Source organism: Gossypium hirsutum, chromosome D07 (genome assembly GCF_007990345.1).
Source record: "Gossypium hirsutum isolate 1008001.06 chromosome D07, Gossypium_hirsutum_v2.1, whole genome shotgun sequence".
NCBI lineage: Eukaryota > Viridiplantae > Streptophyta > Magnoliopsida > Malvales > Malvaceae > Gossypium > Gossypium hirsutum.
Window position 1 is genome coordinate 37,448,968 of NC_053443.1, and position 20,502 is coordinate 37,469,469.

At 31.8% G+C, this 20,502-nt stretch overlaps 1 non-coding gene across 1 annotated transcript; it reads right to left on the reverse strand.

Annotated features, from left to right (window-relative positions):
* Positions 1-14,343: 14,343 nt before the first annotated feature.
* LOC121219668 (small nucleolar RNA R71) lies at positions 14,344-14,450 on the reverse strand. Its single transcript, XR_005916557.1, has one exon. It is a non-coding gene; the product is annotated as a small nucleolar RNA R71 (small nucleolar RNA).
* Positions 14,451-20,502: the final 6,052 nt, after the last annotated feature.

Genomic DNA, 20,502 nt, shown 5'->3' on the forward strand with positions numbered 1-20,502 from the left:
TTCTGGCGATGTCACATGTAAGTGTTTTTCGAAAAAAAATGAGTTGTTGTCAAAAGCCTCTTACCTATATCACCTCTTGACAGTATCTTATGTTAATTCCAAGACGTGTCGTTCATTTTCAAAACGTAATTCATAAAGTTATTCTCTTTCAAAACGTTATTAATTTTCAAAACGTCACTTATTGCGGAAGCTTTTTAAAATAATTACGTATTTGAGTGAATTTTGTTAAAACATTTGGGTCTTTTTGAAAACTCGATTATCCCTACTACTAGCAGTTATAAATCAAAACAATAAAAATCCCAAATTAAAAATATAAATCCAAAGAGGCCATGATACGGTAAAATCCCCAACATAAAATTAAAATCAAAATTAAGCACTTAAATAAAATGAAGTAGGTCGTGTGGCCACCGCTGAGTCCTTCGCGCATTGATCCTCCTATGACTGGGGATTACTTGCATAGATAAATCAGAAGGGTGAGTTTACGAAAACTCAGTGTGTAATCCCATATATACAAGCAGACAAAAAGCAATCACAATCTGGGCCTAAGCCCTTTTTCAGTATCAGATCCAGTTTCAGTTAGGGCTTTAGCCCATTCAATATAGGTGCAATCATGCATTGGGCCTTAGCCTATTACAGTATCAGTAATCAGTACAATATCAGTTATGCGATCACAAAACCCTACCCAGCCAGCCTCTACACTCCATCTCCGTCTAACCCTACACTTCATGTGGGGATATAATCAACCCACCCATCCCAACACTCCAAGTAGCACCGAATACGGCACTATACAGTATTATGCAGCTGAGCTACTAGTAAGTTAGGCCCGAAACCTTTCAGTACACTTCTTCCGATCAATATAAACCCATCCCCATGCTATATATCATACAATCATGTCATGTCAAATCATGGTATCATACATGAATTCAGTACAATTTTACAGCATGTACAATATATAGTCATAAATATATATATATATCGTACATGGATATAACAGTCATTCAGTCAATTAGGGGTTTAGGTAAGCTTACCGACCCTTTAGTAGGTCCACAGTCGACTCGGGCGACCCGTACAACCTTAGCAAATAAACAGTAAAAATAGGCCTACAAGCCCATGATGTTCGCCCGTGTGAGCCTACACGCCTGTGTTGCCCACATGGCCCAAATTGACCTTGGTTGTGTAACTCACACGACCTGGCCCAAAAATTCTACATGCCAGTGTGATTCACCTGTGTGGGCCCACACGTTCCAATTTGGTCCAGCTCGTGTATCGCACACGGCCAACCTCGTCGATCGCACGCCCGTGTGACATCGACAGCCTCACTTTGTGACTTTTCACCGATTTTGTTTATAGTGTTGCGGTTACACACCTGTTTTCGATTCAAAGCTAAAGCCACCACGAGCACTCCAGAACCTATTATTGACCAACATTTTGCTCAATTAGTCATTTAAACGATCAAATTAAACTTAACCCCAAAACAAAAAAGTCATCTTCCAAGCGAAAAAACCCTTACCTTACGAACTACGGACGCTTCCCTCTATAAATCGGCACTAACACATCCCCTCACACCAGATTTTCGGCTGACAACACAGTTAAACAAAGGTTCCCCAATTAATAACTTAAAAACTAAAATTTTATAGCATGATTATCACTTACCGAACGAGTGTGACTCTATGTTGCGCAACATGACGATTTGAAAACAAAGTTGAAAAGGGAAATAAAGGAAAAAAGGTGGATTTAGCAAGAGGGAGGATAAAATTCGGCAGCAAAGAAAAAATGGAGAAGAAAACGGCAGAGACTTTTTACAGGAGAGAAGAAAAATAACTGGGTAACTCCCAAATCCCCTATTTTTACTCATCAAATCTCTTCACATGACTCCCCACTCAATCTAAACACCCCAAACGGTCCACAACCGCCCACACATCTCAAACACTCAATTTTTTTTACCACATTTCAAACTCTTTCACGGCACAAGAACAAAAAAAAACATCCCCCTTGCACGTATAGAGATTTGAGCTTAAGACCCCCAACACACTGACACTCCACTTAACCACCAGACCAGCAAACTCATTCTGACATATTTTACCAACATATATTTATAAGCCTATTGATTAGAGATAGGGGTTTATTCATTTAAAAATAAAAAATTGCCCAAATTAAGGCTTGAACTTAGGACCTCTCAAACACTTCCCAGAACACTTAACCACTAAAGGAAACATACAATTGTGTCACAAATATATGAAAAAATATATAAGAGATTTTGGGGCATTACACACTAAAAGAGCATCCAACTAGAAGCATTTTCAGTATAATGTCAACTAAAAACGCTTCCAGTTGGACACACTTTCAGTGTTTCTGATGACAGTGCATCCTACTTAGAGCGTTTTGTCTCTATAAATTTCAACCCTAACCTTATTCTAAGAAACTCGTCATATATCTCGGGATTCTCGGGATATATTTTCTAAACCTAACTATTTAAAAATAATAGATAAGAGAATAAATAATTTACTGAAAAATCGGATCAAACTAATATTAAGAAGGTGAAAAAAATAATAACTAATATTTCATCCCTGCCGAGTAGACCGAGTTTCGATTATGAATCCAATTCAATTTTCCAATTCGAATACACAATTGGTGTAAATACGATGCTTTTAAATTAATTCATAAATGGATTTTGCCACTCGATGTTAAATTAAGTTGGTTTTATAGACTAGAGGTGATTTGCAATTGGTTTAGAAAATTCCCCCAGGTCTAGTAAGGAGTTGAAAATTGTAGAGAGAAAACACTCCAAGTAGAACGCATTGTCAGCAAAAGCACTGAAAGAACGTCCGGCTAGAAGCATTTTCAATATCATATCAGTTGAAAACGCTTCCAGATGGATGCTCTTTCAGTGCTTTTGATGATAGTGCATCCTACTTGGAGTGTTTTCTCTTTGTAAATTTCAACCCCAGTCTTATTCCAAGAGACCCATCATATATCCCAGGATTGGGGGATATATTTTCTGAACCTAACTATTTGAAAATAATAGATTAGAAAATAAATAATTTATCGAAAATTCGGATCAAACTAATATTGATAAGGCAAAAAAAATTAATAACTAATATTTCATCCTTGCCGAGTAGATCGAGTTTCAATTATGAATCTAATTCAATTTTCCAATTAGAATATGCGATTGGTGTAAATACGGTGTTTTTAAAATATGAAATAAATTATTATTTAACATCTTAAAAAATTATTACAAAATAAATAATTAAAAATCTAAAATAACCCTAAACGCTAAAACCTATTTTAAATACCAAAAACCTTAACCTTAAAAACTAATAACCCTAATTTAAAAAAATCTGACTTTGGAAAAATCAGGGAAAAAATGCTTCCAACTGGAACCGTTTTCTAAAAAATAGCATATTCTCGTAATTTTTCCTAAGATCAATCTATTCACGTAATTTTTTTGGCATTTATTTGTAAATTAGTCAAAATTATATAGATTAATATAATTAAAAGGTATTTTTGTCTTAAAATTTAGATTTCACTCATAATTTTAAATATTTTAAAAAAACTGTAATGAGATTCTTCTACATATTATGAGATCTTGACACTATTCTGTAATATAAAATTATGGAATAATTAAAATATTAATAATTATAAAATTATAATCTCATTTCATGCTATAATATTACATTCAACCAATCAAACTCCATTTAATATAATAAATTCTATTTTTATCTCTCATTTTGAAAATTTGAATGTTATTTATCGTATCACGATTTTGAGTGTATTCACGTTTGTTTATCTCGTGGTTCTAAGACATTTCCTCGGCGATTAAATCTCCACCCACGTATTCACCCTCTCGCAATTCTTTTTCTTTCTATGTGTTTAGGATGAGAAAGTTTTTTTTTTTTTTTTTGGCTACGAGGATTAGTGGGCTCACACCCAACCCTAATGCAGTGGTTCAGATTGCACAATCGCTCGTTTCCATTTGACGGCGACGATTTCTGGCTTTCCTTTTTTTCGGTGATGGACTAGAAAACTGAAATAAATAAAATTAATTAATAGATATTTCGCGCGCTGCTCCGATCGATCATTAACTTAACTTTTCAAAGACAATTGTACCCCTCAACTACTATTTCATAAACCCCGTGAACATGATTAAGGGGCAATTTCATCATTTCAAAGAAACACTCCGAAAAGACAAGTTAGCAAATTTTATAATTAGTCCCTGTATTTTACTCAACTCATGCAATTAGCCCTAATACTTAATTGTAATAAAAAAATATAATTACAATATTTGAAGAGAGGTAAAGGATAGCAGGAGTTGAGCCTATGTGATCTAGGCTCCAAGTAAATCTTGATAATAAATTTAATCCTTTTATTTCTAATATGTTGAATCCAATCGTTACAACAATTTTATATTAAAATCACACACCATCAATAACAAGCAAAAACAAAATTTAAAAAAAAAACCCAAAAAGAACCTTACAAATAATTTTTATTGAAAGGAAAACAAATAATTTTAAATTTAAAAAAATTAGAATTGTAATAATGCAAAAAAATCTAAATTTTGTTAAAAATTTAGAAAATAAAAAATCTAAAAAATTACGAATTTTTTAAAAATTATAATTTTTTAAACTATACAAATTTAAAAAATTAAATATAACATTTATATCTTTTTCACTAATTATTTTATAATTTTAGGGTCTTCTATAATTTTATTTTGTTGAACTTATATATATTTTAATAATTTATGAAAAAAATAAAAATTGTAGGATTTTTTAGAGAATCCTAAAATATTTTTTTTGCTAAAATAAAAAAATATTTTAATAAATCCAAAGAATTGAAATTATAGAAAAACCTAAAATTATAAAAATATTAACCTATATAAATTCAAAAATATTAAAAACATATTATTTTTATATAAATTTACAATTTTTTCCTAAAATTAAAATGTTAAAATATTATTTTTTCTTGAATTAATGATTAAATATTCCAATAATTCTCATTTTCCAAAAAAACTAGATAGTTTTTTCGTTGAGAAAATTATTTAAAATGACTGATTACTTTTCTTTTCCAGGAATGTTGAAATATTGGAAAAAAAAGTTAATTTGTCGAAAAAATGATGGTGTTGACGGAGTAATTTTTTATTATTTCCAAGCAATATTTTTACAATTTTAAAGTATAATAAAAATTTAAAATAGTCTTGACTTATATGAAGAAGTGATTTAAAGTTCTTATAAACATCTATTTGATACATGTTTAAATCATGCCAACCTTATCCCCACCTTTAATATTGTATAATTTTTTAAATATATATACACAAAACTATTTTTAAATTTCACTATATCTTTTATAATTTCATAATTTTTATATACTTTTATTTCCAATATATAGTTTCAGAAAAAAAATCTGAATTTTTTAACATTTTTCAATTTTTTTATAATTAAACAAATATAATTTCAATCGAGGAAACCATTTTTTAACTAAAAGACGATATTTGATAAAACATGAAAAGTTTTATTTTTCAAACATGAGGTTTTTATTAAGAAAACAAGAGTCGTCATCGATCTTTTTATTAGGTGTGATTGAATACTTATAAAATATCTTTTAAAAAGAAATTCTTTTAAATATATATTTTTTATTGGCTAAATTAGCATAGAAGTCATTTATTTAATTACGCCGGCTTTTTTTAATTGGGGAAATAGGTCATTTTTAAGAGAGAGAAAGGAAAAGCATGCCAGTTGGACATGCTTTCCCTTTTACTCTCCCAGGGTTAGGGTTTGTATTGTCCTTAAAATTTAGGGTTTTGGGATTTAGGTTTAAGGTTTATGGTTTTAGGTTATTTGAAAAGGTTTAGGGTTTTGACTGAAACCACGGAAGTTCATAGGTAGATTTGAAAGGTTGGAGATGTGATAATGCGCCTCAAAACACATACATTTCATATGTCATGGCGGGATAGTACCATCACCTCAGAAACCCGTCGTGGGGAAATCTGGTTTCGAGGTAATAATGCTTGATATGATCAGGGGTTGAAGTCTAGGTGGAGGTCCCATTCGGCAGGCATGTTGCAGTCACGGGTTCGAGTATAATTGGGGGGCCCTAGTGACGGTCATTATGCGGTCAGGAGTTCAAGCTTTTTGGATACCCACAAACGATGCATTATATATCCCATACATAAGATTGAGGCCATAATCATACGGAAAAACTCTAGAGACTTTCGGTGTAATCAATGTAATTTTTTTCTCTATTTCCAAGCAGTCGGTATCTTTGACCTTTTATTCTTATCCGATGGCTGAGACCAAGGTGGACACAAGAGGGATCTCAGGTGGAGAGCGGATGTTTGGAAGAAGAAAATGTGGTTAAAGTGGCCGAAAAAGATGAAGCGTTAGACACTTTTAATGTTTGGTAGAAGAAAAATGTTAGAGAAAGCATGCCCAGCTGAAAGCGTGGTCTGATTCAACACCCGAGCTACTGCAACACTTGGTCTGATTCATGCATTTTCACCGTCACGTACACTATCAACGACACCTTCGCGTCCTAGATATCTCGATTTACAAACACTTCCGGTGGGATGCAATATATGATATCAACGTTGCTGTACGACATCGATTCAAACTGAAAAAATAATTGCAAATATCGTTACGTACGATTTTTTACTAATAATTGCATAATTAATATAGTTCTAAAAAGTAAATAACTAACATCGACTTCGAAGCATTGATCTAACAGTAGCCTAAAATCTTCGATCTCCTCCAGCAATCCCACGTAATTTGGGCCATGGTTCCACCTGTAAGAGCGATATGTTAGTCGAAATATATAATAAATAAAAACATTTACTATATAAACTATGCATTTATTAATAAATTTAAAATTTTTACCTCGTCACCAATGGGAACACGTATGGGTCGGTGTAATAGCCCGTTTTCAGTGGTGTCAGAAACAGTGGTTTCAGAACCAAAATTCTGACTAGTGAGCCCAAATTTTAATGTTTATTTAATGTTGATAGGGTTACATTAAAGTCATATTAAATTTTGGTTAGGAAATTTAATTGTTTAGATAGTAATTAAGTAAAAATGATTAATTTGAAAAAAGGAACAAAAGTTGGCTTCTTTTTATTTAAATGGATCAATTAGCTTTTAATAGGTAAATTACTGGACTTAATTTATAATTGTTCAATTATAAATTAATTGTTTAGATAGTAATTAAGTAAAAAGGATTAATTTGAAAAAAGTAACAAAAGTTGGCTTCTTTTTATTTAAATGGATCAATTAGCTCTTAATAGGTAAATTATTGGACTTAATTTATAATTGTTCAATGACTATTGCAAGTGGAGGTTCATGGATAGGTTTTAATGTATTTATAATTATTTTTAAAAGTCATTTTTGTAAGTTAATAATTAAAGTAATAGTTAAATTAAACAATTAGAAAAAAATAAAGTGTGCCATCTTCCTTATTTTTCTTTACCAAACCGAAATGCCATTGTTGTAAGTAGAGGGAGTTTCGGTTAAGCAAAAATATAGTGCATGGTATGTGTTTGAACTTTATTTTTGGATGATTTTTACATTTTTGAGTTCATTTCAACTTAGTTTACTTAGCCCAAGGATTAATTTGTTAAGTTGTTAAAAGTTTAGGGACTTTCCATATTAGGGTTTGAATGTGTTTTGAATTTAGATAATATATTATTAAATTGAGTTGTTAAATATACAAGTTTTGTTAAGTAATTTTTCAGTAGTTATGTGATTTAGGGACTTATTTATGAAATAGTAAATTTTCATGGTAACATTGTGAATTGATGATTTAAATGGGCTGTTATAGGTCCCTAGAAAGTTCGGTTAGTATGTCTAGAGAGTAAAAATGGTATTTTTGTTAATTTCGAAATCTGGGACTAAATTGTTTAAAAGCTGAAATGTTTGGGAGTAATGTTGAAAATTCATATTAAATACGAAATATAGGTTTGAATCTAATATTTGAAGTTGTTGGAAACATTTAATTAAGTTAATTTATTATTTAGATCAAGACAAACAACAACCAGACAAAAATCAGGGAAAAGCTAAAGTCTTGGACTAATCTTCAATTTCGCTTTTGAAATCATAGGAATTGAGGTAAGTTCGTTTTATGTATATACATGGTTATATTAAATTCCTTGTTAAGGATTTAATCTTTTAGTTCTATTTAGTATTGTTATTGAACTTTGAATTGTAACATGTATCCAAATTGGGTGTTATTCAGGCTTAGTGCCTAGTAGGCTTCATGCTGGTGTTATTCAAGCTTAATGCCTAGTAGGCTTCATTCCGGTGTTATTCAGGCTTAGTGCCTAGCAGGTTTCGTGCCAATGTTGTACAGGCTTAGCATCTAGTAGGATTTGTGTCGGTAAATCAAGTTGTTTAGTCTATTGATGTTTTATTAAACTTTGAATTAAGCTGTGAAGTAATTAGGTTAATTTCTAAACTTACTAAGCTATATTAAGCTTATTAAGTTGATTTTATTTTGTAGGACTCTTGGAATCGTAGCATCATTGGATCAACTTGGGATCTCACACACTATCATCCATACCTTAGTAGTCATTCTGTGTTTTGTTTTGAAGTTGGTTAAAAGTGACATGTAATTAAAAAGGGGTCTTGTAGTACTATGATATAATGTAGTTGAACTAGTAAGTTAGAAATTGTCATTTTGATATTGGTATGGTATGTTTGATGTTTTGGTGTTTATGCATGTAAATATGATATGTAAGCATATATAATTTGAAATGGTTGATATATTGAATTTGTTGATGATTGGGTTGATTGTACAATTACATGTGGTACCAATGAAGGTATATTGGTTGGTTGATGAGAATAGGTTGTGTATGTGTGATTTTGACATGTTTTGGTCTTGTTTAAGTAAGTATTAGATAGGTTTATAGGTTTGTTAATGGTATGCTTGTGGCACAAGAAAATATAATTGCTAAACTTGATTTTTAAGGTACATTTTGGTACACTCGGCCTGAGACACAGGTTGTCACATGGTCGTGTGACACACTCGGTCGTGTGACACACACGGTCTGTTTGCATAGCCGTTTGCCTTTTAAGTTTCAGGTGCAGGTTTCACATGATCAGGCACATGGCCTACGTCACGGCCGCGTGTTCCAAAATAGTGAGTTACACAGTTTGAGGCACGGCTTGCGAACGGTCGTGCGACTCTTTTTTGAGTACACACATGGGCGAACACATGGGCTGGTACACAATTGTGTGGTCCTAGTTAGTGAGTTAGACGGTTTAGGGACATAGGCATGTGGATTTACCATATGGGAGTGTGGGATAGACACATGACCATGTTTTGGCCACATGGGCTAGCCTGTGTTACACGGCCTAGCCACACTGCCGTGTGACCCCTGTTTTCCAAAATTTTTAACTTTTACCTAACTTTTTAGGTTTATTTTAGATTGACCCTGGAAGGTTTCCAAATTATGATTAAGGCCTAGTAAGCTCGATTTAAGGCCCGTAAGAGTATGTTTGACTTAAATTGGATGTGATTTTTTATTAATATTTACTTAGAAATATAGAATTTATGTAATGACAAATGTTGTTAAATTTTTCATAATACTTAAAAATCAAATCCGGTGTCGTAAGTGAGTTAGAGGTGTTACAGCCTGTCACTTTAGGACGTAAAAATGGTAGTCGTCACAAGGCCCACAACTACAGCAAGAGCAGGCAACCACCAATCGACATCGCATTCGGTAAGTGGCATAACACAACTCTCAGTATAATGTGGACAAGATAACAGATCCCCAACTTAGTTTTTCGCATTTGGTGAAGTTCACTAGATGTAGTAGCCACCTAACGTGCACTCGAGGTTTATCGGGCATCAAAATTCTCCCAATTAACCTCATGAGGAATGTTCGGGTGTATTGTTCTACAACCTCCTCCGTTGGGTATTCAAGAAGCTCTTCAAAATTATCCTCCAACCAGTTGATCGATATTCGACCACCATCAAACGTGTTCGAGACCTTCCCCAACATTGCTTTGCCACTTTACCGGGAACGTGCACTGATCCCATGACGATTGGCCCATTTGCAAGTAGACTAAGTTGTAACACTACATCCTCGAGTGTGATTGTACCTCGCCGCATGGAAGGTAGAAAGTGTGCATTTTGGGCCTCCATCTTTCCACCAACACTGATTAGTGTAGGATTGAGTTTGTAGCCCCCGAGCATGTGAGACGTGTGCAAGAATCTAGCCTCTTGCAAGTAACCTCGAATTTGAGGGATAAGAGGCTTTCCTGTATTATGTATGAACAACTCCAAAACACGATGATCGACCTATTTATAACATAAAAAAATTATCTCAAATTATAAAAAAATAATTAATCAAATTTAACATAGTTGAAAATAAACAAAATTTAAAATTTCATCTTACCATTGCTGCTTGGGCGGCAGAAATATGCTTTTCGTCGAAACAAATTAGAGAGGCGACCATTCGTGAGAAATTAATTCGAACAAATAAAATAGGAGATAATTAAAAATAATAATATTTTTAAATGATAATATCGATAAATTTAAAACAAAAAGATTGAGAGATTTTAAGAGAGTTGAAAGAAGGATGTGAATGAAAAAAAAATTTGGAGGTATTTATAGGGTAAAAAAGTTACCATTGGCCCTATTAATTTTTTTACCGTTGGTGCGACAACGTTCAAAATGCCGTTGGTTTTTTACCGTTGAGGGAAAGCGTGACAAGCTAGGCGCGCTTTCTTGCCACATGTGCAGAATGCGCACCCAGCTGGACGCACTTTCCCTTTCTCTATCCTAAAATCAACCTATTTCCCTAATTAAAAAAATGACCCAAAGGACTAATTAAAAAATAAAAATGAAATTTAAGCCTAACTTTACCTTTTTTATTTGTGCTTGAAAATCAAGTAAAACAAGTTTGAGTTTGGTGGTTGGTTACGTGTGAAAAAAATTATAACATCCATAACACCTAAAATTGGTATCTTGTTGAAATATGTATTATCTTTAAATTTCTAAAATTATAAGTTCAAATTTAGTATTTAAATGTTATATATAGTATAATTTTGACATCAACATGAATGTATTTAATTGAGTGAATTGGATTTTAAAATTTGAAATTTTTTTAAACATGAATTTTAGTTTATTTAATTTATTTTAAGAACATCTCGCCATTAAGAATAACCAACGAGATCACATCCTAATAATTTTGACAAAAATCTCATTAATTTTATTAATGTAAGAATGTTACTTTATTTTATAAATAAAATTAAAGCAACTGAATTTTGTAATGCTATATGTAGGAAACTAAACTTGCCAAAAGAAACACAAATAAGTTTACATTAAGGTATATTTGAATATGTGTGTATTTTAAAAAAATGAATATAAACTACAAAGAATAATAATAGTTCCCATGTGAAGTAAATCTAACCATCAAGAGATTTATTTTTGGTTTAAATAAGCACTAACAAGTAAAAATCATGTCCACGAACAGGAGTTAAAGGCTTCATCTTTCAAGAACACATTGCATCCTTTAAATAATGACAACAAATGAAAATAATAGTAATGATAAACTTCTACATATTTTAAAAAATGTGGTAAAAGAAAAGAGTTTTACCCTAATAACTGACACCAAAATAGATGATTAACTCGGAGCACACACTATCCAATTTATGATTCAGTAGTCTTTTATTTCGTTCTGGACTTGGTTATGTGGCATGTATGTATAGGCAATGTCATGCTCATATTTGTACCCTGAGATAGTTGTTTTGAGTCAAATATGTGGCATGGACTTTGAATGATTTCATGTCATATCCCTATATGTAATGGTTGGTAATGTCTCAAGTAATGAATGAAGCTCTTGTCTAACCAAGTTGATATTAAAATTCTTTCATACATGACGCAAGAGCATATGCCTTGTTATGTATAGATGTTATCTTGAATTATGACAATTTTGGACCTTAATTTGTGTTTAACTTGAATGGTACATGTATTGTGTATAGAAGTATTTACTTTGGCATTATGTCAAGTGAAGGTTGAAGCATGAATTGCATATTTTGAATGTGATTTGGTTGAGTTTTGGAAGGTAAATGTGAATGATGAACTATGTTTGAATTGTAGATGAATACACAGGTTGTTATGCTTAGCAAAATGTCAAATTCTTGTGAAATAACTTGAATGATCTTGTGGTTGGGAAAATAGATGCTTTGGTATGTGTTTAATTTGTTTTGGTGCATGTTTAAATGGGAAAATTTCTACCATTTGAGCCATTAGTTTGGCTTGGCATGAAATAAGTATCAAATGGCCAAATTTTACCAAAAAAAGGGTCCTCATCTTGACGTGAAATCCTCCTCGCCGCAACGTCAAAAGACAGTATGTGACGTTTAATAAGTGCTAAAAGTAACATATTTTAACCTATTCGTAATGCGTTTTTGGTGATTATTCGATGTTAATTGTGAATTTTATGCTCTTAATCCTTTAATTCATGTTTTTATGCTTAATAAAGCATTTGCGAGTAAAAGGAGCGAAAAATAAGTGAAAACCAAAAAATCAGAGCAACCTACAGGAGCCACACAGGTTGACCCATTCCACATGGCCTAGCCACTCGACTGTGTGACCCACATAGGCTACCATAGGGCCATGTGGTAGGCTGTGTCGATTGCACGGATTTGCACTTTGAACTGCCAAAAACACAATTTTTTAGGTTTTTCGGGCATTCTAAGGGGTATATATGACAAAAATAAGAAGATAGGAGAGAGTCGTTATAGAATATTCAAGGAAACAACTCAAAAAATACCATTGAAGCCGATTCTGAAGTAGATTTCTATCAAGATTGAAGATCCTTAGTTGATTTCTTAAGAGATTATCATGAGTTTCTTTATTTCTCTTGGTTATATTGTATCTAGGATGTTTTTAATTTCAATCATGAACTAATTTTCTAAATACCTAGGGGAGATGAACCCTATGATGGATTCTGTCGTTTGATTTTTATGTTACGTAATAAATTCTTACTTTCTTGTTTTAAATTATGTGTGCTTAATTCTTGGTTTAATATTTCTAGACTATTGATCCAACTTTGCTTAGTTATTGGTTTAATATTTCTAGACTATTGATCCAACTTTGGCGTGCTTAAATCAGAAGAGGAATAAACATTTTTTAAGAGTAAATCTTTCATAATTGAGTGGATTTGCATGCAATCCTAAAAATAGGACGACATAAATCTGCTGGATTAGAGTCAAATCTAATAGGGGAATCCATAGCATAAGTTAATGCGATAATAGGGGTTTTAATTAGAAACAAATTTAAATTAATCAACCTAGAATCAGTTGCTCTTACCCTCGAAAGAGATATTAGCAAAACTAGAGATTTTATGGATCAAGTTACTAAGTAAAGTTATTGCGTAATTTAAATTGATAGTGACAGATGAAATCTAGGTGAATTCTTTCCTGGGTATTGTTTCGCTTCTTGGTTGTTAATCGATTATTTTCCTAATTTGTTCTTTGTTGTGTTCGTTAGTTAATTAATTTTAGTTTTTAATCAATCACTCAAATTATTCAGTTAAGTAATAAAAAGACTGTAATTACTAGTACTTTTAATCTTCATGGGAACGATATCTTTGCTTACCGTAGCTATACTATTAATTGATAGGTGTACTTGCCTTAGTCGAATTTTTAGTTTGTTCACGATGCATCAAGTTTTTAATGCTGTTTCCGGGGACTAGAATATTAGGAAAACTTTATTTATATTAATTTAGCCATTTTTAATTTAATTTTAATATTTTTGTTTTTAATTTAATTGTTACTGTGCTTACAAGTTTATGACTAGAGGCAACCGTTGGAACTGTTAATTTTTGATAGTGAGATCGAAAAAATTGCTCATAGAAATCGAAAAGAAGTTAGAGAAGCAAGGTAAGGTCAACAGATTTTCATAGATGATTAAGAGCAAAAGGACATTACTATTGACATGAATGATAACCCTAGTAATCAGCAACCTCCTGTAGCTCCTGCTCCTCAGATTATGTATGACTATGCTAAGCCCACTCTGATTGGGGCTAAATCGAGTATCGTTAGACCAACTGTTGTTGCAAAAAAAATTGAGATTAATCCGAACACAATTCAAATGGTGCAACAGTATGTTCAGTTTGATGAGTTACAAGATGAATATCCGAATGCTCATTTAGCTAACTTTCTAGAGATCTACGACACATTCAATATTAATGATGTTACTGGGGATGACATATGCTTATGGTTGTTCTTATTTTCGTTGAGGAACAAGGCGAAATAAGGGTTGAATTCACTTGAATAGGGTTTCATCACGACTTGGGATTAGATGACTAAGAAGTTCTTGTTAAAATATTTTCCACCAGCCAAAACAACTAAGTTGAGGAATGAAATCTCTTCTTTTTCCCAAATGGGGCTTAAGACATTATATGATGCACGTGAGAGAATTAAGGATCTTCGGAGAAGGTGCCCTCATCATGGGTTACCTTTGTGGTTACAAGTTCAAAAAATTTACAACGATTTGAATCCCTTGACTAGACAGATAATTGATGCAGTAACTGGTGGAACACTAAATAATAAGACATCTGAGGCAGCCCAAAAATTTATTGAGGAGATGGCACTGAATAACTATCAGTGGCAAGTTATGAGAATAAAGTCTACTAAGGCAGCTGATGTTTTTAATATAGATGCAGCTGCTATGTTGGCAAGTCAGGTGGAAGCGCTGAGTAAGAAAATTGATGGTTTGAGTATGGCTAAGCAGATGAATCCGGTAACGTAGTATGATGCGATTGGAGCGGGGATGATCAATTCGAAATGTTTACCCTTCAGTCCTAACGTGGAGTATGAGCAAGTCGACTTTATGGGTAACAATTCTAGACATCGGAATAACCCCTATAGCGATAATTATAATCCAGGATAGAGGAATCATCCAAATTTTTCTTGGGGTGATCAAGGAAATAAAAGGTCACAACCCCTTCTGGGTTTTTAACAACCTTATCAGTAAGAAAAGAAGCCGAATATGGAAGATATGTTATTGAAATTTATTTTAGTGTTAGAAACTAGATTCCAAAACATTGAGACAACATTGAGGAATTAACAAGCATCTATTCAAGGACTCAAGAATAAAATTAGCCAACTTGCTAAATTGGTTTCAGAAAGGCAACCAGAAAGTTTACCGAGTAACATTGAAACCAACCCAAAAGAGCAAGTGCATGCAATAACTGTTCGAAACGTGAAAGGGTTAGTCGAGCCTAAAAAGAAGCTAAATTTAGAAGTTTTTGTAAAAAGTGATTGGGTTGAAGAAAGAAAGAAAGAGCATAACCGATGGTCGGAGAATACACACTACCAAATCCGTAACCGACAAAAGTGAATAGAGACCGCTTGTAACAGCCCATTTTTCATTGGTGTAGGAAATAGTGGTTTCGAGGCCACAAATCTGACAAGTGAATCTGTAAATATTATTATTTAATATTTATGAGTAAAATGTAGCAATATATTCAATTTTGATTTGATTATTTTTAATAAGGGAATAAATAGTTAGGTACAAGTGGTTTGTCCCTAAAGTCAAGTGGTTTGAAAAAAAGTTTTGGGACCTCGTTTCATTAGACCGTGCTTGTAAATATTTTTATTAAATATTTAATGAGTTACAATATAGGTATATTAAAATTTATTCTGAAAATTTTAGTGATTTGATTGTTAATTAAAGAAAAGGACTAAATCGTAAAAGATGTAAAAGTTATCACTATTGATTATTATGGGTTAATTGAGCATAGAAACATAACTTAATGGCTTTATATGGTAATTTATCCATAATTATTAGATAGTGGACGGTTTAGGTGATATGTTTTATGAAATTTTATTAAATAGTAAAGGGCAAACTTGTAATTACATAAATAAATGAAATCAAAACATAAATTAAAAGATCAAAAAAGCCAACTTTTTGTCACCTTTTTGGGGAGAAGGCTGAAACTCCATGGAAGCTTAAACCAAGCTTTCGACCAAGGTTTATTTCACATGCATGGTATGTATTTTTCACCCGTTTTTCATGAATTTTATGTTTTTGTGATCGTTTTAGGTTAATCTAGCTAACCTAGGGACTAATTTGTGAAATTTTTAAACATTTTAGATTATGCCATTCATGGGTTTGAGGTTTTTGTGAAGTTTTTGGTAGATTATTAAGCTTGGTTGATAAATAAGAATATTTTGTAAAGTAATTTTTAGTAATTTTAATGTTTAAGGATTTGAGTATGAAAGTAGTGAAATTAAATGGAATTATTGTGAAAATTTGATAAATGTGGGCTGATTAGGGACTATATAGAAATAGAATAGCATAGGTTTTGCTTAAATGTGATTAAATTGTAAGTTTCGATTTTAGGGACTAAATTGCAAAAAGGGTCAAATGTGGGGGTACTTTTGTAAATTTAAATTTATAAGGGTTATAAGCTTGAATTTAATTATTTTATATGTTTGAATGAATTAATTGAACAAAAAATATTATTTAGATCAATAAACGACCTAATCAGATTTGAATCGTGGAAAAGCTAAAGTAATAGAATATGTGTTGGCTTTGTCTTTGCAACCGTTTTTGTTTAGGTAAGTTCATAAATTAAATTAAATTAAATTAATCTAATTGTTGTTTTGGTAATTATATATATGTGATGATCAAGTTCATTGGTTGAAATACGAGTAAGACCATAGCTAAAATACACTATGGCATCACGAATCAAACGAGTAAGACCATAGTTGAAGGACACCATGGCACTATATCGAAAATGAATAAGACCAAAGACACTATGGAACTATATCGAAAATGAATAAGACCATAGTTAAAAGACACTATGACACTATACAGGAAATAAATAAGACCATAGTTGAAAGAAACTATGACACTATACTGGAAATGAATAAGACCATAGTTGAAAGACACTATGGCACTATATCAAAAATGAATAAGACCATAGTTGAAAGACAATACGGAACTATACCAAACTCAAATAAGACCATAGTTGAAAGACAACATGGCACTATACCGAAATTGAATAAGACCATAGTTGAAAAACATTATGGAAATATGATGAAAATAAATAAGACCATAGTTGAAAAACACTATGGCATCATGTTGGAAATAAATAAGATAGTGGCTAGAATACACTATGACATCCTTGAACAATTGTCTATCAGGTAATATGTGTCGGATGATAAATGTGTTATATAATATGAACATGAGACGGATGATTGAATTGTAATTGTTAATTATGAAAATTATATGCCATGATATGATTTAAGTTCTTATGAGTAAAATGGAAAGAATATATGCATTGGCTATATGGAATTAGACAATGAAAAGAGAAATTGAACATGGTACATTAAAATGGAATATGATTTACCATTTGAATATGAGTTAGGAAGAATAGATTGGTAAATAGATTATTTGTATGTTTTTGCTATAGGATACTTAAGTTTCATGTATATATATGAACTCACTAACTTGTAAGATTTGTCGTGTGTATAGGAAATGAATGAATTCATAAGCTTGTTGATGAAATTATGCATGAATTGTAAAAAATGGTTCAAATTTAGTAAGTTTAAGTTTTCATTATATACGAGTGTACTAAGCCTTGATTTGCTTATGTCTGTTGTTTTATTTCCTTGTTTATCATTAGAAAGTTTGATCGATTGGATTCAAGTTGGAGCACATTCACACTATCTATCCTTGATCACAGTAGAAGATTTGGTCATTGTGATGATTGGGTTATAAATTACATGTACTATGAGCCTTTAAGTTATTTTGTTTATAAAAATGTTGTCTATAAGTTGGATTGAGTAAGTTTTGTGGTTCTAAATATATATGCTTTGCATCTTTGGTCTAAATTTGTGTTTAGAAGTGCTTTTGGTCAATTGATAATTCCCTTACGTGATTAGTTTGAGTTATGGTAAATGATTGTGACAAAATGGAAGAATTGGTATGTCTTTAAGGTAATGACTTGTAACTTTTGAGTGTGTGTTTATTTGCATGTTTAAATTGCGGTACCAATGAGGGTACGGTACTGGCTAGGCATTTAGGTTAAATGTTATAATGTGATTTTGGCAGGTTTGAATGTGATTTGAATAGGTGATAATGATTGCAAATGGTCTGGCTTGGTACTTTAGAAATGGTGTTTGAATGTGGCTTGGATTTGAGGTTTCTTTTAGGTACACATGACATGTGACACGGGCTTCTACACGGCCATGTGTCACACACAGTTGAGTGTCTTATTAATTTTAAGTGCAGGATTTTCCACACGGCTTGACCACACGGCCGTGTGACCCTACATTGAACCGAACACAATCTGGCACACGATCAGTGACACGACCATATGACCCTGAGTTACACAATTTGACCACACGGCTATGTCCCTGTGCCATACGATTTGGGCTCTGTCACACGTCCGGGTGAACCCTATTTTCAAATTTTTTTGAAATTTTTTATTTTATTTCAAATTAGTCCTTAATTATTTCTAAATTGATTTTTAGGTCTATTTATGCTTTGTCCAATTACCTTATTATCATTAGTGTGTTACCCTCATAGGATATCCTTAATCTCTTTAGATTAAACTTATTTATCCAATATGATCCTATTCTATCTCATGGTTATCATTGCATCTTCCACGAAGAAAAGATTATTACTAACAAATAATAATAGCAATCACTCATCCCCGACGAATAACTTGTGGTCATGTTCCTTTTCCATAATCCATGCAATGTCAATGAGAGGATGTCATTTACTCTTCAAGTAATGAATTTCACTATTGTAGGTGAAGTCACGTCATGCATAAGTCAAATACCCAACATATCAATTTTCGACTCTAGTACCAACCAATTTCAATATATCAAAGTATATGAGTTACATACATATACTTAGTCACTTATTCGGAATTGAGGTAAGTCACATTATGAATGTCACAAGTGAATAAATCTATAAATAAATCTAGGATAAATTCAACGTGGGTCCTATTCGATGTAATGTCAACCTAGATAATCACACATATATCTCTATCTTTTGGGAAGTCATTTGCTCTAATACCCAAGATAATGTATTTCTTCAATTGGATTTAATAGACAAACATAATAACTCATTAAATCAATTGCTCATTTTGATTCCTCATACTGCAAACTATTTAAGTTACCTATTAATATAAGTTGTCTTCCTACATCATAATACATCCTTATGATGCAACTTATTATTAGTTAAACACCATGTAATCAGTGAGTTAATATTTGTTTTACTTATTTTATTTTTCATGCAAAAACCAATGAGAACAATTATATAAAAGATATTTTATTAATCAATCTGTTTGAAAAATTACAAGTATAACGACAAAATCACTGCACTAAGAACATAAAATATTAAAAAGTTGGTGAGGATAAAATTGAAATAAAAATAATTAAAGTTAAGTAAAATTTGAGTGATATTTAAAACATATACGGCATGAGTGAAAGCTATCACCCACCATTAGCAAAAAAAAAAAAAGTCATCCAACTTAACTATTTATCAAGTTTAGCAAATGCCTTATTATTTAAAACTCATGTAATAATTATATAATAAATGAGTTATCACACTATGCAAACCAAATGGGTATTTCTCTTTCGTCTCACCATTAGAGGTGAGCAAAACTTGATTCGATTTGAAAAATTCGTAAAAAAATTTGAATTTTGAGTTAATCGAATCAAGTTATTCGAGTTTCGAGTTTGAATCGAGTTGAATTTTACAATTCGAATAACTCGAATAATTCAAATAATAGATTGGTGTAAATACCCTTTTGGTTTCTATCAAGTTTGAAAATGAGCAAATTGGTCCCTCTCTTAACAAAAATTACCAAATAATTCAAAATAATTTTCAAAAATTTAAAAAAACTTTTAAAATTCAAAATATTTATAAAAGTTTCAAATTTTATGTTTTTAAAAAAAATTAAACTTTCAAAAAAAATCTAAAAAATATATAAAGAAAATTAAAAAATTTTCTAGAATAATAATTTGGGGACCTAAATAAGTTAATTGATGATTCAAGTTTATCATACTAAAGTATTTTTATTATTATTTTGCTTTGAAAAATATTTCAAATATATATGGTTTCAAATTTATGTGCTCTAATATGAAATTAGTTATACTGTAACAAGATTTTAATTTGACATGTTTAATTTTTTAATTTAACTCGAACAATTTTTGTGGCATACCTTACTATATAGTCCATATGTACAATTCGTACTTTTGATTTCACTATTTACGTTTAAGGGAAATACAGAGCACGCTAATTACTTAGCACTGAACCCCACCACAAGGACGTCCTTCATAATTCATTACTGAGAGCCTTTTTAGAACACACCACCAAAGCAACCCATTCGGAGTGCACCATAAAAGTTCTTCTAGTAAGACTCACCACAGAGTTCATTCATTCATAATCCACCATAAAGGCTTTCATGTTAGAATTTTCCATATAGGTTCTTTATTCATGGTTCGCCACTAAGGTGGTTCTTAAGAGCGCGCCACGAAGGTGTTC